At 42.6% G+C, this 26,656-nt stretch overlaps 1 protein-coding gene across 13 annotated transcripts in view; it reads left to right on the top strand.

The window, feature by feature from the left end:
• Nucleotides 1–26,656, top strand: part of LOC104930405 (protocadherin gamma-C5) — a 260,504-nt gene that overhangs the window by 44,415 nt on the left and 189,433 nt on the right. The gene's annotated exons all lie outside the window — the stretch shown is intronic.

The following is a 26,656-nucleotide window of genomic DNA, read 5'->3' as shown; positions in this document are numbered from 1 at the left end:
GTGAGCTACTCGTCCGGAGGAGATGAAAAACGCGGGTCTTGTGATTGGAAATAGGCAAAGATCTCGGCCTCGGAATCGCCACGACCTGTTCCTCGCGTAAAGCTCGAGTTGACACAGACGGGAATGCAAAAGCGTTATTGTGATATAACGTAAGCAATACCGGAGATGTTGATGGTTGACTGAGAGGATCGACAGGGAACAGCTTTGTGGTAAGAAGGCGACCTGCAGTTTAAAGAGAGGAACTTGTTTTAGGAAAATCCTTTAGAGCTCCATCGATCAGCATCCATGTCCGAAAAAAACGTACAACGCCCCACAGTTAGTGAAGACTTGATTCACTTGACATAAAAGAATCAGCGATAGTGTAGCAAGGAGCTAGCATTCTTAGTCAACAGTGCACCATGAAGGAGATGTTGGACAAATACTGTTCAAGCAAGTTTACAGAAAAGAGCATTTCACCATTAATGTGGCTACAAGGGCAAGGGGACGGAAACACCCGAATTGGTTTGTGGTAAAAAGAGTTGGACCGAGAGGAAAGGAAGCACGAACTGGAATTACTGCTCCACAGCTCTCATAAGTGGTGGTTTTTTCTCACAGAGGAGATCAGGGTACCTGCGGTCCAATTCCGTCACTGTTGCTGATGCTAATTGATAAGCCCCAGCCCCAGTGTTTATGTCAGGCGTTAACAAGCCAGCCTTCCTGAAAACTCTCCTGTGATACACCAGTTGTACAGTGAGCGCTTACTGATGCCGGGACGGTGGAGCCAATGGAGATTTTATTACACCTACATTTGTATCATACATATGACGACCATGATCTCTTTGTTCTCCACTTGATCATAAGGCACAGGAGGAGATTCGAGTTATTGGTTCTATATCGGATGAGAGTAGAGCGGTCAACATGAAATGCGAATACGACTAGCAAACGACGGACCAGGTCCTGACTCCTTATTGACAGCAGTAACTTTTAAGATTAACGATGTTCACTGCAAACCCACCTGCTATCAAGTTTTAAAATCACTGCGCACTAATCCCATGACATGAAAAACGCGTCACACCTGGTACAGCGGTGGCAGGCATCATTAACCGTGCAGGATAGAAGGAGCTCTGAGAAGAAACCGACAGGTCCGCTGGCTCCATTCAGCAAAAACAGTCCCTTTTAATTGTTCCTTCTATTAAAAACTATTATTCCTTGGTGACCACACGTGACAACTGGGCACCGTGGGAACTAGTGTCTGATACAACATTACAATCAGTGCCCATGAGGACAGGCTCTCCCCATCTGTCCTCCTCTAAAACTGTCAGTATCTTGTAGCAGACATGCAAACAACCGCCCTGTGTTCGAGGATTCAGTCCTGACCGCGCATATTGTGATGAAAATACACAAACTGGCTCCAACTTTCTGGTCCGTTACTGCCTCCAGAGACCCCATGGAGACAAAACGTGGTACAGTGAATTATTTCTCAGTTACCAAGTGAGTGAACGGTGCCCCGGGGTGCTCCTCATCTATCTGTTACGGGAGACACGGGGGGGGTGATTCCACGCGTGAGGTCGGTTTGTTATTGAATAGAACAGTTTCGGAGTTTTAGTCCACGGGTGGCCAGCAGACAACGGTGTCTCCTCCGCTCAGCAGCAACTTGACGTCAGTGTCTTCATTAATCGATTTGAATGAAACTCTCCCAGATACTGTACCCCGACCCCCGGAGGGCAACTGCCGTTCATGCCCGCTGGTCCCCAAACTGCACACGGGCGGCTTCTGTTGCCAAGAGTGATGCGGTGGACGCGGAACTCGCCCCGGAAACAGAACGCCTGGCGTCCCTATCATCGTAGTTAAATCCTACTGATCCGGGATTTTCCACTATTGGTCTCCACAGCGGAGAGATCAGGGACACAGCGGGACCATTTCTGTTCGACAGCATGAAAGCAGAACCTTATTTGTGGCAGTGAAATCTGGACAGCCCTCTCTCTCTGCCCGTGTTCCATGTATTTTACTTATTCTGATAACTTGGCTGCGAGTGCCAGAACTGAAGATATGTTCTTACGATGAGAAAATCTCACAACGACCCTTATCTGATCATCGCGCCTGGTGGTCTGTGTCCACCTTTTTCTGACCTTCCTCTACATCATCCTGGTGTGTGATGGTTTTGTAGCAGAAACCCAGTCGCTTGTTTGTTTGATGGAATCAGTGGGCCATCCCCAACGACTATCTCCCTCCAGATTACGCAGTGTTATGTTGACGCACCGAACTTTACGCAGCGCTTACAATAGACGCATACCTGGGACAACAGGTGTCTAGAACCAGTGACTTTAAGTTTTTGACGTATCTTACAAATGACACACACAGCTTCTCGCTGACCAGACTCTTGAAGAAAAGTCCATCTGATTTTTTGCTGATCGTTTGGAGCAATTCTGATAGTTCTCCTGCGGTAGGAAAACTGTTCAGTAACACGGTGTAACATCACCAATATTTGACGAATTCAGATCTTGTCCTTTTTTTCGGCTTAACTGTTTTAGTTGTCTATTTCTTTGGTGCTTAGATACATTTTTGATGGGCCCAACAGTTGTAATGAGTAAAAAACCCTGTTGCCTAAAATATACTACACCTCTCTTCTTACGTTGTAGTTGTTTGTGATCTAAACCCTCGTTAAGTGTAGGATGAACATCCTTTACTTTGTTTCCCGGGTTTCTATCCACGATCCACTACTGCAGCCGAACACAAACCACGTTTTTCCCGACCCACCTATCCCCCACACTTACACCGGCGGAAACGTATACTTATTTACTATTGTTTAGTGTTATTATATGTTCACCTCATTGAAGGCTGAGAATTCTTTGGAGACCTTGAGACATTTTTTACTCTGTCTGGTCGTTTTCTGCTCTTTTTGATATTCTTGTGAAGAAAAAGAAGGAGAAAAAGCTCTTTTCCATTTTCTCTTCATGTGTTCTCTGTCCTTGGTGCTCGAAACCTCTGTTTGCTTATCCTGGTTGCCAAATTTGGAGATGGATTAGTCAGTGTTTATCCTTTTGCAATCCTTCCCTTTGTCGTTGTTGTTCAGTAATGTTTTTCCCTTGTGAATATGTTTGTTTCTAAAAAATATTTAAATTTCAGTTCCTCTTCCGCATTGATACTAAATTAGATAGGTTATCACCATTAATGCCTTAATGGGCGCAGTCAGTACGGCTAGTATTATATTACACTGGAAAGTGAATACTCGTTTGGGTTTTATTTGTTAAGTGGAGTCTCACTTTCCTCTGTTCTGATTTATGTTGTAAAATCCCTTGGCCACAAGCAGCATGAAATACGCATCCTCACGTCAGTTAATTGTACTGCAGTCTTCATACAGGTGATTGTTTTTGACAAAATAGGACATTGACCATGATATTCAAGATGTGTTTCAAGTTTTCTATTTGTTTTTAGAATAGCGCTATACGCTTTGTTTTCAGTTGTACCATATAACAACATGAATGTAAAATTTCTATATACGCTTATAACTTAAGAAATGACATACCTTTCCGTTCATTTTTACTCTAGCTACAAACTCTCATCCCTGTCAACCCGATTTTTCACTACTTAAGACAGACTTCATAGTTACGTACTATATAATAAAATATACACATCGACCAGTTTAAACTTTTTTCCTTCCTTGTTTTTCCTCCTCTTTCAGGCGGGAACTTCATAGTTAAGTAAAGTAAAGTAATATTATACTAACATATAGCAATGCCAAGTTTAAACCTATTGAAATTGAATGAATTAATATGGAGATTATCATTTACATGCATGCATCTCCATCCACTCTGAACAGTTCTTGACACCCACAGTTACCATATTGCTATACGTTTTATTACTTGTGACCTTTTTAGACACATCCTGTAAAACTATCTGAGGTGTCGGGATGGTCCTCTCTCCATGAGAGGAGGGAAAAGGACATTGCCTCCTTTTCATTTACAGACGCACTACAAGGCAAACAATTACCATCATTACCTCACTTCTCTTTTACTTTTAGACACTGCACATCAGCACAAGGTCCACAAGGTTTTTCTGACCCTAGAAACACCCCCCCCAACCCAAATAGATCAGAGGCTGGCCAATTCGCTTTTTCAGTTTTTATGCACCCACTAAATGGACCCATCTGCACAGAGACCACTGAAACTAGACCAAACTTGTCGTCCGTAACACATTTTATAGTTTTAATACATGGTATATGGGAACTATACAGTGTTCTTGCTTTAACTGATCTTGCTTTTTATAACTGTTTTAAACTGTGTTTTTGACTCTTGTTTAAACTTGTTTTAACTGGTTTTACCGTTTTAACTGATTCTTGTTTTAAACTGTGAACTGTAACGTTTGGGCTGTTTCTTGTATATTTTGTTTGTGTTTTGTTGTGATCAGGGCATTGCTTTGTCAAAGAGAAATTTGCTTCAGTCAAGGTTTACTGAATAAAGAACGGAAAATAAAGACTCTCTTACCGATGCTAATAGTTGAACAATGTTTGTATTGGCTCACTACAGGATGGTTCAAGTATAGAAGACCTCTACGAAGATGTGTGCTCTTTGAACACTGGGTTGAGGTTTTTTTACTGAATAATTCAGGGTCACTGAATGGCTCTCTCTTTTAATTTTTCAAGGTAACATAGAAAAAAAACAAAAAGAAAACGACTTGTTATACCTAAAAGAAAGAATACTCATGGTGTCGTGCTTGTACCAGTAACGAGAAGACCAGTCATTCCACCCTTCTGTTCTCCAACGAGTTTGAGGCCCCCGTACCCTGCTATTGGACCGCAGTTACAAACCCCGCTTCTTGTAGGGCTGTAAGGTGACATTTCTTTAATTCCTTCGAAGGAATTACGAATAACTCGTGATATATTTTGACCTCCTGGCTATATATCTAATTTTTGCATATCTGCCGTCTTGTCGACGAGTGCCCCCCCAGCGTGGGAAGTGACAATGGGATTTTACAGCCTATTTACTTCTGTCCTTTTTGGGCCTGCTTTTTGTTTCCTTGTCCTCCACCCCGCTTTTGGAACGTGAGTACTCTATTCCGTGAGGAGATAAACTTGGATCTATAATTGGAAATATCGCCAAAGCTTTGGAACTGATTTGGGCAGATTGTCCTGCCTCGGGAAAGCGCGAATAGATACTAAATTAACAACGTTCACTACTGCGGCCTTACCTGCGTACCGGAGGATCTTGATCGTTCAGGAAAGGATTGCCAACAGCGAAGGGCTTTGTGCGCACGGAAAAAAAAAGGGCCGAAAAAAAAAAAGGCATCATGTGTTCTACAAACAGGAACTCGTGCTGGAAAAAATCAATTAGAGCTGCTGCATCGTATTAGTATCGCGTTCAAGAATCAACGCCAATTTTCACCCAGTTTTAAAGAGATTCACTTAAAATTGCGATTGGCGAAATCGACAGATAAGGGTTGCACGTTTTCCTTCTTGATGAGGCGCGCCCGCACGATGGAGCAGCAGAGACATGCTGTTTCAGGGCACTCACTCAGCAGCAGACGATCATTTCAAATTAAATGTAAAACACCCAAAGCGTGGGTTGGGCGAAAAATATGGTGTGAGAATTCGTGTTAGACAAAGCATTAGGGGACAGAGAGGACAAAAAAAAGAGATGATTGTTATTGTTACGCATTCGACGGAGGCTCTCCTCGGAGGAGGGAGATTAGGCCACTGTCCTCATAACATGTCGTGTACTGGAGTGCTACATGATAAGGTACCAGTGTTTAGCAACAGTCTATAACTAGCTCACGCAGAGAAAACTCTCCTCTGGATACATCTGGTGTCACATGTGGCGCTACTGTGCGCAGTGAAGGTTTATTTAAATAGTGAAATTACATATGGATTTGATCATTTGTTTCCGAATGAAAACCACAGTTTTCCTGTAGACTCTAAAACAGAGTATGTTAAAGTTGCTGGATCTATGGATTATGAAAAAGAATCGTCTTATGAATGCAGATTAGTGCCAAAGACGGTCTGGGACTGGCATCATATGCCACTTTAATACTTGAAATTCTGACATGAATGAAACAACGCTCCGGGTTATATATCTCACAATCCTCACCAATCCCATACCTGAAAACGTGGTCACCTGGTACAGAGGTGGGCAATCATTAACGTGCAGGATGCGATTCTGAGAGTAACCAGCCAGGTCCGCTGCTCAATGCAGCAAAACGTCCCTTTTAAGTTTCCTTTCTATAAAAACTATTAGTTCTCTGGTGACACAGCACACTGGACCGTGACACTAGTGTCCTATTCAACTTTACATCGAGTGCCATTGACGAGGGCTCGCCTCACCTCTGTCCTCCGCTTATTAAAACTTTCAGTTATCTGTAGCAGACATCAACGACAACCCACTTGTTTGAGGACGGAAAGTCCTACAGCGCATATGTGACTGAAAATAACAAACCTGGCCCTCCACTTTATGTTCCGTTACTGCCTGCGAGACCCCGACCTGGGACAACAAACGGTACAGTGTTATTCTCTGTTATTCCGGGCGTGGTGAAGGTTGCCCCGGTGTCCTCCTATCTTATCTGTTAACGTGAGACAACGGGGGTGATCCAGCTGTTAGGTTCGTTTTGATTAGGAACATTCAGGAGTTTAAAGTCCACGTGATGGCCAAGACACACGGTTCTCCTCCGTCAGCGCAAACTGTGCCCGTCAAGTGTCTTCATTTCGCTGATTGAATGACAAACTCTCCTGCAATACTGTACCCGCCACCGAGAGGGCAACTCGTTCATGACCGAGCTGGTCCCTAAAGCTGCACACGGAGGCTCTCTGGTGTCCAAAGTGCTATAGCGGTGGCGCGACTCCGGTACAGAACCCTGGCTGTCCTATCATATTAGTGAAATCCCACTGATCCGGGACTTTTCACTATTGGTCTCCACAGCGGAGAGAATCAGACACATAGGGACATTTTCATCTGACGCATGACGACAGACCTTATTGATGGAGTTTTGAAGGATAACGGACAGCCCTCTCTCTCTGTCCCAACTGTTCCTGTATTTACTTATTTCTGATAACTTGGCCTGAGGTGCCAGACTGAAGGAATATTTCTTATGATGAGAAGAATTCCAAACTGACCTCTTATTATCTCCGCGCGGGTCGTGTGTCCCACGCTTTTTCTCTGACCTCATATCATCATCTGGGTTGTGAGGTTTTGTCGCAGGGAGAAAGCCCAGGCTGTTGTTTGATGTGAGGCAGTGCCCACCCCAGCGCTTATCTCCTTCCTACTTACGCAGCTGTGACGGCACAGAACTTTACGCAGCGCTTACAACTATAGACGCTACCTGAGACAACAGTTCAGAACCAGTGACTTTAAAGTTTGTGACGCTTTACACTGACAACACACTCCTGCTGACCAGACTCGTGATAGAAAAGTCCTCTGACTTTGCTGAAGTTCTTTGGAGAATGTGATGACTCGCCTGAGGTAGATCATGTGTCAGATATCGTTTTGCTGTAATTTACGCTGTATAATCCCAAACACTCCATAGTTCAATTCTTATTTTCCGTTCTTTGCTGATTAAACGTCTTAGAGATGTACATACGTTTTGATTTGAAGTAGCCTCTCCACATCTTTTAACTTTTGAAAACTTATACTGCGATTTCTATGCATATATGGAGGTCGTCCTGTCTTATACTCGAAATCTTACACACTGCATTGAATATCGCTGGTCTGTGGTCTTATTATAGATGATTTAGGTCTGTCTTTCCAGTGGGAGCAACAGGTTTAATTTTGGTCTCTGTCCTTGGTAGCGGAACGACGCTGTTGGTTCTCGTGTTGTAGTGTTCCGACCAACTAACTCCTGTCTATGCTTTCCACGTCGTCAATCGACTTGACTTAAAAATTTGTGTGTTCTGTCTTGACACAATCTGTGTCCCAGTTTGCTAATCAACATTCAGGTGTGTTTGTCTACATTCATAATTTCTGAGCTTAATGACAGAAAAGAAAAACAAACACATCATGGAATAGTGAACTGTCAGTCAGTGAGTTAAGATTTTCATGTTTACCCAGTGACCAAACTCATGTAACTAATACTACTTTCTGTATCAACTTTCTTTTTCTTCTATTCAGAAAGTATTCGTACGCTTCTCCTGTTCGGTAAATTCGAAAGTAAAGTTGAAGTTAGAAACCTAGATTTATCCCCCAGTGCAACATAAAGGCGCGATGTCACACCATTTTTTATGGTTTAATTAATCATGTTCATTGTTAGAGAGTTAGTGTATAAATCTTGGTTCTTTGGAGTACGCTGGAGTCAAAGATTTATTCTAGCGAATGTCATGTTTTATACGGACCCTGAACGAAAACTATACCTGTAAAACATTGTTTGAACTGGCGAATGCTGTTTTTTATACATACCACTATCAATTATTTATATTTAGTTACTTGGTGGTTAAACATATATCAACCTCATTGCACTTTTATACCTCATTAGAAGCCGGTTTTATAGCGACAGCAAGTTCAAGACGTATTTAAGGAAACTGACAATTTTGTTAAACGGTTATATTTCACGTTACTCACGTGTCACATAGACAGTTAGAAGTCCACATGTGTCATTCTGCCTTGCACCACCACCCATATTTGTGGATCGACATCCATGTGTTACTCTTCAGCTTGCCCAAAGGCGAACAACGCTAACGGCACGTATGTTATCGCACACGTATTTTTACTGACTTTAAACGACCGGTGTAATTTACTATGTGGTGTCTACTGCCAGAAGATTGTACTAACGGCGCCAATCTTTGAAGCTTGTGCTTTTTCTTGTTGTGTTGCATCGCACACGGTAGAACTGAGCTAGCTGTACAGGAAGAGCTCAAGCGCGGGTCTTGTTATGGAAATATCGCGCAAGGATCTCGACTGGCATGTGGGCAGACGTTCTCGCAAAGCTCGTGTGACATGGAAGGAAACGCCAGACAATATTGGGGATTAAACCTGTCGAAGCGGGATTTATCGTTGTGGAAAGAATAGACAGAGAGGAGCACTTGTGGCGAAAAAACCTTGCCTGGTGTTTTGTTCTTAAATTGACTTGGTGCGAGCAAGATCCATTGGAGTACACCGGTTTTGTCCCTGAGGTTCAAGACGTGAACGACAATTGCACCAATGTTTTTCCGAAGGCATAATTATAAAGCTTGAAATCAGAGACATCACTGACAAAGGAGCAAAGTATCGCGTTAATGCTGCACAAGATGCAGGACATAGGCTTTTTGAATTGATACTCCCTGTTTTTTCTGAAAGCACATCTGCAACCAAACCCTCACTTTGTGTTATCAGTATTCAGGACGACAATTGCAGGCTCGTTACATGGGTGAGTTGGTTTTAGTGATAAGAGTTGACCGAGAGGAGGCAGCATGAATGAAATTATGCCTCAAGCTGTGGATGGTGGCCTCCTCAGAGATCAGGGATGAGCATACATGTCATTGTACTTGTGCCTAATGGATAACGCCCCTGTGTTTATGAGCGTTATAAAGCCACCTTACCGAAAAACTCACCCATTATAATACGCCCGTATCACAGTGTACGTGCTTCAACAAGAGACGAGGGTGTGCAACGGCGAGGTTACATATGAATTTAGCGCCGAATCTTGATGAAATCACAAAATTCTTTTTTCACTTAATGAAAAAACTGGCGAAATCAGTGTGAAGTTGACATAGATTTGAAGAGGGGTCCCAATATGACTATGTTGTTGAGCCAAAGATGTTTGGTCTTTCTTCAGAAAGCAAAGGTAATATTGAATCATGAGTAAATGGACAGCCCCCAGTTTATATACTGAAACATCCTGACGAACCCCCAACCTGAGAACGTGTCACCTGGTACAGGTGGGCATCAATTAACGTGCCAGGAAGAGACTCTAGAGATAATACGACAGGTCCCTGCTCCATTCAGCAAAACGGTCCCTTTTAAGGTTGGTTCCTTCTTATAAAAAACATTATTCTCTGGTGACCACAGGACAATGGACCCGTGGAACTAGTGTTTTACAAACATTACATCAGTGCCACTGACGAGGGCTGCTCCCCCTTGTCCTCCTCTAAAAACTGTTTCAGTTATCTGTGCAGACTCCAACGACAATCCACCTGTGTTTGAAAGAAACAGCTACAGCGCATATGTGACTGAAATAAAAACCTGGCTCCACTTTATGTTCCCGTTACTGGTCGAACCCGACTGGAGACAAAACGGTAACAGTTGATTTTGTCTCTTTTATCCGGTGAGGTGTAACGGGCCCCGAGTGTCCTCCTATCTATTGATAACGGAGGACACGGGGGTGATCCACGCGTGAGTGAGGTCGTCGTTTGATTATGAACAGTTCAGGGAGTTTTTAAAGTCGGTGATGGCCAGTAGACAACGGTTCTCCTCCGACTCAGCACAACGTGACCGTGCAGGTCTTCATATCGGATTGTGAATGACAACTCTCCTTCAGATACTGTACCCCCCCGAGAGGGCAAACTCGGTTCATACGAGACTGGTCCCCAAAGCTGCCACACGGAGGCTCTCTGCGTGTCCAAAGTGCTAGTCGGTGGACGCGGATCCGGACCCAGAACGGCCTGGCTGTCCTACGATAAGTGAAACCACTGATCCGGACTTTCATATTGGTATCCAACAGTGGAGAGATCAGGACCCAGCGGGAATTCTGAATCTGACGAGCAGGAAACAGAACCTTAATTGTGGCAGGAAAGATAACGGACGCCCTTGCTCTGCCCGTTTCCCTGTTTCCATTGATTTACTTTTCTGATAACTTGGCTGAGGGGCCAGACTGAAGGATATTTCTTACGATTTGAGAAGAATTCCAAACTACCCTCTTATCTGTCTCGCGCTGGTGTCTGTATCCACCTTTTGTTCTGGACCTTCATTACAATCATCCTGGGTGTGAGTTTTGTCGCAGGAGAAAAGCCCGGACGGACCAGACTGTTGTTTGATGGAGCAGTGGCCATGCCCCAGGCTATCTCCCCTCCTAATACGCAGATGTTGACGCCCAGGAACTTTACCAGCGCTTACAACTTATGACGCCCTACCTGACAACAGGTTCTAGAACCATTGACGTTAAGTTGTGCGTCCTTCACAATGACCACACACACTTCCTGCGACCAGACTCTGAAAGAAAGTCCCATCTGACCTGTTTGCTGATGCGTTTATGGAGATTCCGATGGTGCTTCCTGAGGTAGGAACACTTTTTGCATAACCTGAGAACTCCACGTCCGCACATTTGTAAGAATCAGATCCTTGTCTTTTGGCTTTTAATCGTTTTTAGTTCATTTCTTTCGGTTGCTTATATACATTTCTTGATGGCCCAACAGTGTTATGGGTTTAAAAACTAACATTGGCCTAAATATTACTAAACCAGTTATCTTTCTTAGTTGTAGTTGTTTGGATCTAATCCCACGTTAACCTGTGTTCGATGGAGACATCCTTTACTTTTGCTTTCCCTGGTTCTATCCAAGATCCACTTACTGAAGCCGACACATCGAAACACCACCAAGTGTTTTTTCAGACCCGACCTATCTACAACACACAGCGAACGTATATTGTTTGTTTATTATATTGTCCATCTTCTTTGCAAAGGCTGAAGTATTCTTGCGAATGACTATTTTACTGGTCGGTCTATTGTCTGCTTGTTTGACATTCTTGTAAGGAGAAAAGAGCTTTTTCCATTTCCCTTTCCATGTGTCTCGTCCTTGGTGCTGAACTCTGTTTGATATCCCGTGCAAATTTGGAGATGTGATTTACATCAGTGTTACAGTTTTATCATCTTATCTCCCTTTGTGGTATTGTTGTCAGTAATTTGTTTTATTGATATGTGTTTCTTAAATTATTTTTTCAGTTTCCTCTTCCGCGTTGTACTAAATTAGAAGTTATCCACCATTAATGGCATCATGGGGCTCGCGTACTGGGAGTAGTATCATACATTGGAAACATAATGCCCCACACCCCCAACTCTGTTGTGGGTATTCTGTTTTGCTGTGTGGGTCTCCTTTCCATGTTGCGATTTTTGTGTAAAATCGGGATAACAAGGCCATGAAATACGCATCCTCACGTCACAGTTATCTGAACTGAGTCTTTTATTAAACGTGTCTGTTTTTTACAAATAGGACATTGCATATTCCAGTATTGTGTTCTTCTGCAATCTTTGTTTTTTATTTTTTGATAGATGCTATACTGGTTTTCAGTTGACCTAATACACAACATGAATGCTAAAATCTTTATATATATGCGATTTCATCTTTAAGATAACGAATACGCAGCCGTGTTCATTCTTAAGACCTAACAATGATGATTGTATTTATAACTACAAATTAATCGCTATTTTACTCTAACTACAACTGTCAACTTCGAGTTCAATATGAGACCAGACTTCATAAGTTTAAGTTAAATGATAAAATATAGCAATATCCTGTTTCAAATCATATTGAAAATAAGACGCTCTACCGATTGCTAATGAGGTTGAACTAATGTTTTATTGCTCACTACAGTGGTTTTGTCAAGTACAATAAAAGACTATTAAAGATTGTTGCTCTTATGAACTGGGTTTTGAGGTTTACTGAAATCAGGGTACTGAGATTCTCTCTTTTAGTTTTTCAAGTAAATAGAAAAAAATAAAAAACAAAAAGCTTGTTGACCTAAAAATATACTCATGTGTCCAGTGGTACCAATAAACGAGAAGACACGGTCATTCTCCACCCTTCTGTCGTCAACGATTGAAGGACTGACTTTCTTTGGCCGAGTTTTTTTACAACACCTTTTTTTTAGTGTTTTTTTTTTTTGTTTTTGGACCTGGCACGGGGTGGGGGGTTTGTATCGGAAGAAACCACATACCTGGGAGGGCTTCTTTAACTGTTGTTTGTGACATTTCATATGTCATTTCTTGCGGAACGAATTAGATGCCCGTTGAGTATAGGACACCCTGCATATAGATATTATTTTGTATCTGCGTCTTGTGCAGTGTGGTGCTATTTACCTTGTTCTTGGCCTGCTTTTGGTTGTCCGTTGTTCCATTTGGAGACGTGAGCTACTCTATTCCCGGATGGGAGGATGAAACGGTGGAATCTATAATTGGAAATATCGCCAAAGATTGGGGACTGGAGTGGCAGACTGAATCTGCTGCGAAAGCCGTATCGATAACCTGAAGAAATTACAACGTCCAATTTACTGCGGCATTAACCTGGTACGGAGACTGTCGTACAGGAAAGGATTGACAGAGAAGGCTTTGTGGGCGAAAAGGCAATCATGGTTTTAAAACAGGGAACTGTGCGGGAAAATCCATTAGGCTGCATCGTATTAGTATTCGCGTTCAGGATATCAACGACAATTCACCGCAGTTTAAAGAGGATTTCACTTAAATTGAGATTCGGGAATTCAAGCGGCAAGGGTGAACGTTTTGCTTCTGGGGAAGCACACATGGTGACATAGGAAAAATGCTGTTCAGGGCTACTCACTTCACAGCAGAACGATCAATTTCAAATTAAATGTAAACACACAAAAGCGGGTGGGCGAAGATGGTTAACATTAGTGTTAGACAAAGAATTAGACAGAGAGGACAAAAAAGAGATGATGTTATTGCTTACCTGCATCGACGAGGAGGCTCTCCTCAGAGATCGGCATGTCCTCATACATGTCAGTGTAACTGGATGCTAATGATAATGTACCAGTGTTTAGCAAACAGTCTATAAAAGCTAGTTGGCTGAAAATCTCCTCTGGATACACTGGTGATCACAGTGAGTGCCACTGATGCAGACGAAGGTTTTAAATAGCGAAGTTACATACGGATTTGATCATGTCTCAGATGAAAATGACGATATATTCCTTAGACTCAAAAACAGGAGAGGTGAGAGTAGCTGGAGGTAATTGATTGAGAAAAGTGTCATCCTATGAAATGCAAATAAGTGCAAAAGATGGTCTGGGATTAGTAACATATGCAACGTTAATGATTGAAATCACGGATATAAAATGATAACGTCCTTGTATATCTACTAAATCACTAACCAACCCTCTACCGAGAAACGTGTCACCTGGTACAGAGGTGGGGCATCATTAACGTGCAGGATAGAGACTCTGAAAATAATCGACAGGTCCAGCTGCTCAATTCAGCAAAACGTCCCTTTAGTTGGTTCCTTATTAAAAACTATTATTCCTGTGGACCACAGGACAACGACCGTGAACTAGTGTCTGATTAAAACATTACAATCAAGTGCCACTGATGAGGCCTTCCACCTCGTGTCCTCCTCTAAAAACGTGTTCGTTATCTGTAGCAGAACATCAACGACAATCCCCTGTGTTTGAGGGAACAGTTCCTAGCAGCGCATCATGTGGAACTGAAAATAAACAAACCTGGCTCCACTTTATTTGCCGTTACTGCCTCGAACCCCTGACGGGAGATCAAAAACGGTAAGTGATTTACTCTCTGTTAGCCGGCGAGGTGAACGGTGCCCGGTGTTCCTCCTATCTATCATGTTAACGAGACACGGGGGTGAATTCCACCACGCTGTGAGGTCGTTTTGATTATGAAGCAGTTCAGGAGTTTTAAAGGTGCATGTGGATGGCCAGAGACAACGGTTTCTCCTCCACTCAAGCAGCAACGTGACCGTTCCATTGTCTTCATATCCGATGTGACTGACAACTCTCCTTCAGATACTGTACCCCGCCACGCCCGGAGGGCAACTACGTTCATAGACCGCAGCTGGGTCCCCAAAGTGCACACGGAGGCTCTCTTGTGTACCAAAGTGATAGCGGGGGGACGCGGACTCCGGACAGACACCCTGGCTGTCCTATCAATAGTGGAAATCCACTGATCGGGACTTTCCTATTGGTATCCACAGCGGAGAGATCAGGACACAGCGGGACATTTCTGAATCTGACAGCATGAAACAGAACCTTATGTGTCAGTGAAAGATAACCGGGACCAGGCCCTCTACTCGCTTGCCACCTTGTTCCATGTAATTTACTTATTTCTGATAAACTATGCTGGGTGCCAGTAACTGAAGGCATCTTTTCTTAGATGAGAAGAATTCCAAACTGACCTCTTATCTGATCATCGCGCTGGTGTTCTGTGTCCACCTTTTTTGCTCCTTACTGTATCATCATCCTGGGTGTGAGGTTTTGGTCAGGTAGGAAAGCCAGGCAGACTGGTTGTTTGATGGGAGCAGTGGCATCCCCAGCGCTTATCTCCCTCCAAATTACGCAGATGTTGACGGCCACAGGAAACTTTAACGCAGCGCTTACAACTATGACGCATACTGACAACGGTTCTAGAAGCCAGTGACTTTAAGTTTGTGACGTCTTACAATGACCAACACAAGTCCTGCTGACCAGGCACTCTGAAAAAAGTCCATGCTGACTTTACTGATGCGTTTGCAGGATTCCGATGGTTCTCCTGACGGTAGGAAAATATTTTGCATAACAGAACCCACGTTCCCACATTTTAGAATCAGATGCTTGTCTTTGTGCTTTACGTTTTTAGTGTCTAGATTTCTTGGTGCTGAGATACATTTTTGATGGGGGCCCTAAAAACAGTTGTTAATGAGTAACCATGTTGCCTAAAATATACTACAACCTCATTTTTACTTTGGAGTTGTTTGTGATCTAAACCCTCGTTAACGCCGGATGACATCCTTTACTTTTGTTTCCCTGGTTCTATCCAAATCCAACTAACTGAAGCCGAACACACAACCAAGTTTTTCAGACCCGGTCTATTACCCACACACACAGGCGACCGTATATTGTTTAGTTGTTTTATGTCACTTCATTTGCAAGGCTGCGGAATTCGTGAGAGACATTTTTTTTATTGCTGTCTGGTCGTTTTCTTGCTCTTTTTGATATTCGTGTGAAGAAAAAAGCTTTTCCCATTCTCTTTCCTGTGTCTCTGTCCTTGGTGCGCGAACTCTGTTGATATGCCTGGTTGCAAATTTGGAGATGGATAGTCAGTGTTTTATCCTCTTGCCATCCTTCCCTTGTTTGGTTGTTGTTCAGTAATGTTTTCTTGAACTATTGTTGTTTGCTAAACTAAAATTATTTAATTTTTTCAGTTTCCTCTTTCCAATTGATACTAAATTAGAAGGTTATCACAATTAATATAATGGGGCGCAGTACTGGGAGTATAAGACTACAACTGGAAATGAATACTCTGTTTGGGTTTTCTATTTTGTTAGTGGAGTCTCATCGACTTCCTATGTTGCGATGTAATGTGAAATCCTGGAACCAAGCAGCCATGAAATACGCATCCTCACGTCGTTAATATGTACATTTAGTCTTTCATTAAAGGTTTATGTTTTTGACAAAAATAGGACAGATATTCAAGATGTTGTTTCAAGTTTGTATTTGTGTTTTTAGATAGAGCTATACGCTTTTCAGTTTGTACAATAAACAACATGAATGTAAAAATTTTATATATACGATCTATAACTTAAGAAACGGAATACCAGTCCTGGTTCATTTTCAACTCTAGCTACAACTTTCGTCACCTGTCAACCCGAATTTAATATTTAGACAGACTCATAGTAAGTAATAATGATAAAAATTATAGCACTGCCAGGTTTACCAATTATAGAAATTCAGACCATCTCTTACCGATGCAATAAGGTTGAACAATGTTTGTATTGCTCACTACAGATGGTTCAAGTATAAAAAGACCTACGTAAGATGTGTGCTCTTTGAACTGGGTTGAGGTTTACTGATAATTCAGGGTCACTGAATGTCTCTATCTTTTAGTTTTTCAAGGTAAAATAGAAAAAAAAAAAAAAAAAAAAAATTGTTATACCTAAAGAAATACTCATGGTGTCAGTGTGTACCAGTAAACGAGTAGACACAGTCATTCTCCACCCTTCTGTCTCAACGGATTTGAGGCCTGACTCTGCTATTGGACCGCAGTTGACAAAACCCGCTTCTTGTAGGACTGTAAGGTGACATTTCTTTCATTTCTTCGAAGAAATTACGAATAACCCGTTGATATATTTTGACCTCCTGGATATATATATATATATATTTTTTTTGTATATCTGCCGTCTTCGTCGCAGTGACAATGGGATACAGCATATTTACGCTTTTTTGTGGCCTTGCTTTTGTTTTCCTTGTCCTCCACCCCGCTTTTGGAGACGTGAGCTACTCTATACCGGAGGAGATGAAACGTGGATCTATAATTGGAAATATCGCCAAAGATTTGGGACTGGATTTGGGCAGACTATCTGCTCGGAAAGCGCGAATAGATACTGAAGTTAACAACGTCCAATACTGCGGCATTAACCTGAGTACCGGAGACTTGATCGTACAGGAAAGGATTGACAGAGAAGGGCTTTGTGCGAAAAAGGCATCATGTGTTTTAAAACAGGAACTCGTGCTGGAAAATCCATTAGAGCTGCATCGTATTAGTATCCGCGTTCAAGATATTAACGACAATTCACCGCAGTTTAAAGAGGATTCACTTAAAATTGAGATTCGGGAATCAGCCGTCAAGGGTGCACGTTTTCTTCTGGGAGAAGCACACGATGGTGACATAGGAGAAAATGCTGTTCAGGGCTATCACTTCAGCAGAACGATCATTTCAAATTAAATGTAAACACAAAAACGGGTGGGCGGATATGGTGAATTAGTCTTTAGACAAAGAATTAGACAGAAGGACAAAAAAGAGATGATGTTATTGCTTACCGCTTCGACGGAGGCTCTCCTCAGAGATCGGCACTGTCCTCATACATGTCAGTGTACTGGATGCTAATAATGTGCCGTGTTTTAGCCAAACAGTCTATAAAAGCCAGTCTGGCTGGAAAACTCTCCTCTGGATACACTGGTGATCCAGTGAGTGCCACTGATGCGACGAGGATTTAAAATAGCGAAATTACATATGATTTGATCATGTTTCAGATGAAAGTGACGATGTATTTTCCTAGACTCAAAAACAGGAGAGGTGAGAGTATCTAGAGCTATTGATTATGAGAAAGTGTCATCCTATGAAATGCAAATAAGTGCAAAAGATGTTGGGTTAGTAACATATGCAACGTTAATATTGAAATCACAGATACAAATGACAATGCCCCAGTTTTATACCTAAAGTCACTGTCTAACCCCATACCTGAAAACGTGTCACCTGGTACAGAGGGTGGGCATCATTAACGTGCAGGATGCAGATTCTGAGATAACCAACAGGTTTCCGATGCTCCAATTCAGCAAAAGTCCACTTTTAAGTTGGTTCTCTATTAAAAAACTAGATATTTCTCTGGTGACCACAGGACAACTGGCGGACCGTTTTCATGCATAACTCTATCGCCTGTCCGTTGATTCCCATTGACACGTTACAACTCATTGCCCCCGTTTTGATGTTGTTGTTCGATCGGCTTGCTTCTTATGTGTATCCTTGACCCTTGCTGCGGGACCCGCCACTGCCTGCTTCTTTTCTATCAGCCCGCTTGTCTCCGCCATTTCCCCACCATTCTCTATCTCTTTATCTACACTCTATTCTCTTGGTCCTATGGTTATGCTGTCTTTTACGCAGACATTTTTCCTTTATACTGTCTGTCCATTTTCTTCTCCCCCCCCCATTCCCCTGTTTTTTTGTTGTTGAGTTTTGAACACGTCCTTACTAGCGCACTTCTATGTGACTGAATTAAATAACAAACCTGGTCTCCCACTTAGTTCCGTTACTGCCTCGAGGCAACCCCCGACTGGAGACAAAAGACGTTACAGTGATTTATTTTCTGTTATCGGTGAGGTGAAGGTTGCCCCGGTGTCCTCCTATTATCTGTTAACGGAGACCGGGGGTGACTCCACGCGTGAAGTGGTCGTTTTTGATTTGAACAGTTCAGGAGTTTTAAAGTCCATCGTGATGGGCCGAGACAAACGGTTTCTCCGCTCAGCAGCACAACGTGACCGTTCGTTGTTCTTCATATCCGATTGTGCATGATAAACTCTCCCTCAGATATCTGTACCCCGCCCCGGACGGGCAACCTCGTATGACCGAGCTGGTCCCCAAAGCTGCCCACGGGAGCTCTCTGGTGTCCCAAAGTTGCATAGCGGTGGGACGCGGGCCTCGCGGACAGAACACGCCGGCTGTCCTATCAAACTGTGAAACTCCAACTGATCCGGGGCTTTTCACTATTGGTCTCACCAGCGTGAGACGATCAGGAATACAGCGGGACATTTCTGATCTGGCCAGACCTACCAGAACCTTATTGTGCAGTAAAGATAACGGGACAGCCTCTCTCCTGCCACGTGTTCCATGTGTTTTACTATTTCTGCTAACTTGGCTGAGGTGCCAGAACTGAAGGCTTTTCTTAGGTGATAAGAATTCCAAACTGACACCCTCTTATCTACATCTCGCGCTGGGTCTGTGTCCACCTTTTTTCTGACCTTCATTCTCATCATCCTGGGTGTGGGTTTGTCGCAGGGAAAAAAACGGCCCAGACTGTTGTTCGATGGAGCAGTTGGCCATCCCCGCGCTATCCTCCCTCCTAATTAGCAGGGGGAGTTGACTGGCCACAGGGAACTTTACCGCAGCGCTACCACTATGACGCATACTGGACACACCTCCTTCCTCCCCTGGTCTCTTTGCTTGCACCCCATCTTTCCACAGTTTGTCACTTCCTACATCTTTTTTGCTGCCACCACATTCTCTCCTGACAATATTCCCCCGATAACTACAAGGACAGGTCCTGTCGAACATCTGATATGCCTGACGACTTAAACGTTCCATTCCATCCCCCCCCTTTTCCCTTTCCCCCTCCTCCCCCCTCCCCCTCCTGACTTCTGATTTCGGACCATGTTATGAAGCTGTCAAAAGTTTTTAGTATGATCGCTACAAAACGGTAAACTAACGGTTATGGTGCGATTGACTTTGCAGCTGTTGCAACATATGATTGCGCTTAAAGCAAAAGGATGTTTAGGATATCATCTACACAAAAGGTTATCATTGATGTCACTGATGTTAATGACATGTACTGTAATCTATGTGAAATCTGTGGCTAACCACTACTGAGAACGTGTCACCTGGTACAGAGGTGGGCAATCATTAACGTGCAGGATGACGATTCTGAGAATAAACAGCAGGTCCGCTGCTCCATTCAGCAAAACGTCCCTTTTTAAGTTGGTTCCTTCTATTAAAAACTATTATTCTCTGGTGACCACAGGACAACTGGACCGTGAACTAGTGTCTGATTACAACATTACATCAGTGCCACTGACGAGGGCTCTCCACCTCTGTCCTCTCTAAAACTGTTCAGTTATCTGTAGCAGACATCAACGACAATCCACCTGTGTTTGAGGAACAGTCTACAGCGCATATGTGACTGAAATAACAAACTGGCTCCACTTTATGTTCCGTTACTGCTCGAGACCCCGCTGGAGACAAAACGGTACAGTGATTTATTCTCTGTTATCCGGTGAGGTGAACGGTGCCCCGGTGTCCTCCTATCTATCTGTTAACGGAGACACGGGGGTGATCCACGCTGTGAGGTCGTTTGATTTGAACAGTTCAGGATTTTAAAGTCCACGTGATGGCCAGAGACAACGGTTCTCTCCGCTCAGCAGCAACGTGACCGTCAGTGTCTTCATATCGGATGTGATGACAACTCTCCTCAGATACTGTACCCCCCCGAGAGGGCAACTCGTTCATGACCGAGCTGGTCCCCAAGATGCCACACGGAGGCTCTCTGGTGTCCAAAGTGTAGCGGTGGACGCGGACTCCGGACAGAACGCCTGGCTGTCCTTCTATAGTGAAATCCACTGATCCGGGACTTTTCACTATTGGTCTCCCCAGCGGAGAGATCAGGACACAGCGGGACATTTCTGAATCTGACAGCATGAACAGAACCTTATTGTGGCAGTGAAGATAACGGACAGCCCTCTCTCTCTGCCACGTGTTCCATGTATTTACTTATTTCTGATAACTTGGCTGAGGTGCCAGAACTGAAGGTATTTCTTATGATGAGAAGTTCCAAACTGACCTCTTCTGATCATCGCGCTGGTGTCTGTGTCCACCTTTTTTCTGACCTTCATTATCATCATCCTGGGTGTGAGGTTTTGTCGCAGGAGAGCCCAGCTGTTGTTTGATGGAGCAGTGGCCATCCCCAGCGCTTATCTCCCTCCAATTACGCAGATGTTGACGGCACAGGAACTTTACGCAGGCTTACATTATGACGCATACCTGACAACAGGTTCTAGAACCAGTGACTTAGTTTGTGACGTCTTACAATGACAACACACTTCCTGCTGACCCAGACTCTGAAGAAAAGTCCATCTGACTTTGCTGATGCGTTTGGAGATTCCGATGGTTCTCCTGAGGTAGGAACATATTTTGCATAACAGAACCCACGTCCCACATTTTTAAGAATCAGATCTTGTCTTCGGCTTTAACCATTTTTAGTTGTCCATTTCTTTTGTGGTTAAATATACGTTTAATGGGCTCCACCGTTATTAATAAGTAACCATGATGCCTAACTATACTAAACCTCAGCTCCTTACTTTGTAGTTGTTTGTGATCTAATTAACCTTTGCTGTTTTAGGATGAGAGCCTTTACTCTGTTCCCCTGGTTCTATCCATGATCCACTTACTGAAGCCGAACACAAACCACAAAGTTTTTCAGACCTGCATATCCTGCCACACACAAACGATAATACTATTCTTTAGTGTTATTATATTGTCACTTCATTGCAGAGTTGAAAATGTCTTTGAGACATGTTTTACTCTATCTGGTCGTTTTCTTGCTCTTTTTGATATTCTTGTGAAGAAAAAGCTTTTCCATTTCTCTTTCATGTGTCTCTGTCCTTGGTGCTGAACTCTGTTTGATCCCCTGATGCAAATTTGGAGATGGATTACGTCAGTGTTTTATCCTTTTGGAACCCTTGCCTTTGTTGGTTGTTGTTCAGTATTTTTTTCATGAGAATATGTCGTTTTCTAAAATTATTTAATTTTCAGTTCCTCTTCCGAACTGATTCTAAATTAGAAGGTTATCACCATTAATGCATAATGGGACGCAGTACTGGAGTAGTATATACATTGGAAAATTATACTCTGTTTGGGCATGTTTTCTTGTGGAGTCTAACTTTCCCATGTTGCGATTTTTGTGTAAAATCTCTGGGTTAAGCAGCCATGAAATACGCATCCTCACGTCAATTAATCTGACACGCAGTGTTTTATTAAACGTGTATGTTTTTTGACAAAATAGGACATGATATTCAAGTAAATTTTTCTTCCACTGCAATTCTTTGTTGTATTTTTTTATTCCATAGATGCTATACATTGTTTTCAGTAGGACAATATTAAAATACGAATGCAAAACTATATGTATCAAATGGAAGAATACAGTTTCAGTCTGTTTTGACTAAGCGCCTCGCAGCCGAGTAGTTTATCCTACAAAGACCTACGGGGTTGTATAGTGATGATTTTGTTACATTATTAACTTACAAAATTAAATACCAGCCCTATTTCTTTTACTCTAACTACAACTTCTCGTCACTGTCGACTTGATTTGATATGAGACAAACTTCATAGTTAAGTAATATATAATAAAATATAGCACATACCATGTTTAAAACGTATCTGAAAATAAGACGTCTCTTACCGATGCTATGGGTTGGAAAATATTTGTATTGCTCACTACAATGGTTCAAGTATAGAAGACCTAGTTAAGATGTGTGCTCTTTGAACTCGGTTGAGGTTTACTGATAAATCCGGGTCACTGAATTGAATCAAATTTTTCAAAGTAAGAGAAAAAAAAAAGCCTTGTTATACCTAAAGAAATACTCATGGTGTCAGTGTGTACCAATAAACGAGAAACACGGTCATTCTCCACCCTTCTGTGTCAACGGATTTGAAGTCTGACTCTTTATTGGACCGTAGTTGACAAAACCCGCTTCATGTAGTAGTTGGATGCGAACTTTTCTTCGGAAGAAAACCACTATACATCGTTGGTGTTTATGGGCTGCTACTTGTGGTTTTTTAATTTGTATGAGGTCTTTCTCCACGTAACAATGGGATACAGCAGATTCACGCTGCAGTGGGCCTTGCTTTTGTTTTCCTTGTCCTGCACGCCGTTGATGGACGTGAGCTACTCTATCCGGGGAGATGAAACGTGGATCTATAATTGGAATATCGCCAAAGATTTTGGGACTTGATTTGGGCAGACTTCTGGTCGCAAGGCCCGTATGATACCGAAGAAACACGTTCAATACTGCGGCATTAACCTGAGTACCGGAGACTTGATCGTACAGGAAAGGATTGACAGAGAAGGGCTTTGTGCGAAAAAGGCATCATGTGTTCTAAACAGGAAACTGTGCTGGAAAATCCATTAGAGCTGATCGTATTAGTATCCGCGTTCAGATATCAACGACAATTCACCGCAGTTTAAAGGGATTCACTTAAAATTGAGATTCAGGAATCAGAGGACAAGGGTGCACGTTTTCTTCTTGGGAAGCACACGATGGTGACATAGGAGAAAAATGTGTTCAGGGGCTACTCACTTCCGCAGAACGATCATTTCAAATTAAATGTAAACACAAAAGCGGTGGGCGAAAATATGGTGAATTAGTGTTAGACAAAGAATTAGACAGAGAGGACAAAAAAGAGATGATGTTATTGCTTACCGCCTTCGACGGAGGCTCTCCTCGAGATCAGGCCTGTCCTCCTACATGTCAGTGTACTGGATGCTAATGATAATGTGCCAGTGTTTAGCCAAACAGTCTATAAAGCGAGTCTGGCTGAAAACTCTCCTCTGGATACACTGGTGTCACAGTGAGTGCCACTGATGCGGACGAAGGTTTAAATAGCGAAATTACATATGAATTTGATCATGTTTCAGATGAAAGTGACGATGTATTTTCCTTAGACTCAAAACAGGAGAGGTGAGAGTAGCTGGAGCTATTGATTATGAGAAAGTGTCATCCTATGAAATGCAAATAGTGCAAAAGATGGTCTGGGATTAGTAACATATGCACGTTAATGATTGAAATCACGATACAATGACAATGCCCCAGTTATATACCTAAAGTCACTTTCTAACCCCTACCTGAAAACGTGTCACCTGGTACAGAGGTGGGCATCATTAACGTGCAGGATGAGGACTCTGAGAATAATCGACAGGTCCGCTGCTCCATCAGCAAAACGTCCCTTTTAAGTTGGTTCCCCTCTATTAAAAAACTATTATTCTCTGGTGACCACAGGACAACTGGACCGTGAACTAGTGTCTGATTACAACATTACCATCAGTGCCACTGATGAGGGCTCTCCACCTCTGTCCTCCTCTAAAAACTGTTCAGTTATCTGTAGCAGACATCAACGACCATCCACCTGTGTTTGAGGAACAGTCGTACAGCGCATATGTGACTGAAAATAACAAACCTGGCTCCCCTTATGTTCCGTTACTGCTCGAGACCCCGACTGGAGACAAAAACGGTACAGTGATTTATTCTCTGTTATCCGGTGAGGTGAACGGTGCCCCGGTGTCCTCCTATCTATCTGTTAACGGAGACACGGGGGTGATCCACGCTGTGAGGTCGTTTGATTATGAACAGTTCAGGAGTTTTAAAGTGCACGTGATGGCCAGAGACAACGGTTCTCCTCCACTCAGCAGCAACGTGACCGTCAGTGTCTTCATATCCGATGTGAATGACAACTCTCCTCAAATACTGTACCCCGCCCCGGAGGGCAACTCGTTCATGACCGAACTGGTCCCCAAAGCTGCACACGGAGGCTCTCTGGTGTCCAAAGTGATAGCAGTGGACGCGGACTCCGGACAGAAACGCCTGGCTGTCCTATCATATAGTGAAATCCACTGATCCGGACTTTTCACTATTGGTCTCCACGTGGAGAGATCAGGACACAGCGGGACATTTCTGAATCTGACAGCATGAAGCAGAACCTTATTGTGGCAGTGAAAGATAACGGACAGCCCTCTCTCTCTGCCACGTGTTCCATGTATTTACTTATTTCTGATAACTTGGCTGAGGTGCCAGAACTGAAGGATATTTCTTACGATGAGAAGAATTCCAAACTGACCTCTTATCTGATCATCGCACTGGTGTCTGTGTCCACCTTTTTTCTGACCTTCATTATCATCATCCTGGGTGTGAGGTTTTGTCGCAGGAGAAAGCCCAGACTGTTGTTTGACGGAGCAGTGGCCATCCCCAGCGCTTATCTCCCTCCTAATTACGCAGATGTTGACGGCACAGGAACTTTACGCAGCGCTTACAATTATGACGCATACCTGACAACAGGTTCTAGAACCAGTGACTTTAAGTTTGTGACATCTTACAATGACAACACACTTCCTGCTGACCAGACTCTGAAGAAAAGTCCATCTGACTTTGCTGATACGTTTGGAGATTGTAATAGTTCTCCTGAGGTAGGAACACTTTTCATAACACTGATCTCGTGATCCACAGCATTAAGATTTCTGTCTTTTGCCTTTACCATTTTCAGACATATCTTTCTTACCCTTTATTACACCATTCATAAATGTTTGTGTTGTTCAAAAGTCGAGGTGCTTGCGTAAGTTTAAGCTTTACCGTTTGTTTGTTTTTTACAGTCGTTGTCGGTGAAGTCATTGTTTTGAAGTCTATTCGAGTACAGCTGGTCTCATCATTGCTCTTTTTTGTCTTCCTTTGACTCAAAACGTTTTGTATCATGATCCTTTTTTTCTCTGTCCATGGTGCTGAATCTCGATTGATTGTGCGTTTTTGGAGATAATTTACCTCTGTGTTTCATGATTTTGGCATTTCCCCTTTGCTGCATTTTGTTTCACTCTATGTGCGAATACATTGTCCCAAATGAATTAGGTGATCCAAGTCATTAATATGTCTGTGTTTTGCTTTTACTGTTTTCAGACCTACTCTTTTGTGCTGTCGCATTTTCAGAGATTGTTTATCTTTGTGTTCCGCTCGAGATCGACATTCATCACAAGTTTCGCACGATAACGATTCATAGGGCGCGGTACTTGAGCAATATGAAGAAATTGTCTAACAGACAATTTTCAGTTTTTTATCTTTGTATTTAAGACTATGTGAGATCCCCTTAAATCCTTGTTTCTGTCGTCTGCTCCAACTTCCTCTTTGGACCATTGAGACTCAGTGTGATTCCTCTCAGATAGGTTGCTATTACTTAATGAGTAGTTTGTCATCAGGCCATGAATTTCCATATTTTTTCTCGTCATATTTTCTACTTTTAGTCTATTCTGAATGAGAAATTGACATCTTTTCAACAGAAACGTCTAACATACAGTGCTGTAAAATGTTTGAGTGAAAGGCGGTATCCTGAATTGGACCCAAGGGAGTTTTAAAAGTATTCTGTTTATACGATTTTCAACAGTTATGATTTCTTTGGACTTCTCAGTCTCTGTTTTTCCATCTTGAAAAATTGTCAGAACGCATATGATATAATTACGCAGAGGAATAAATTATCTGGTCGTCCTTTGCGTAATTATATCAAATAATAGATATGTTAAAGACATACTTAATAAGAGCTGCATTATTAGATTTTATTTAGAAACAGTGTTTTGATTTAAGCCAGACATACATGTCTGTTGCATTATATTGTAAATAAGCTTTGATATTTAATTGTTTTGAGTGCAACACATCTATAATGACAACAATAACGATGACATTTCTGCTACTAAGCCTTTTGTATGTTAAAATGGTGAATAAAATGCTAAACCAATTAATATAATCTTTTAACATTTAAAATGACACTAGTGGGA

Source organism: Larimichthys crocea, chromosome I, assembly GCF_000972845.2.
Source record: "Larimichthys crocea isolate SSNF chromosome I, L_crocea_2.0, whole genome shotgun sequence".
NCBI lineage: Eukaryota > Metazoa > Chordata > Actinopteri > Sciaenidae > Larimichthys > Larimichthys crocea.
The sequence above is the reverse complement of the archived record's forward strand: the minus strand, read 5'-3'. Positions and strand labels throughout refer to the sequence as shown.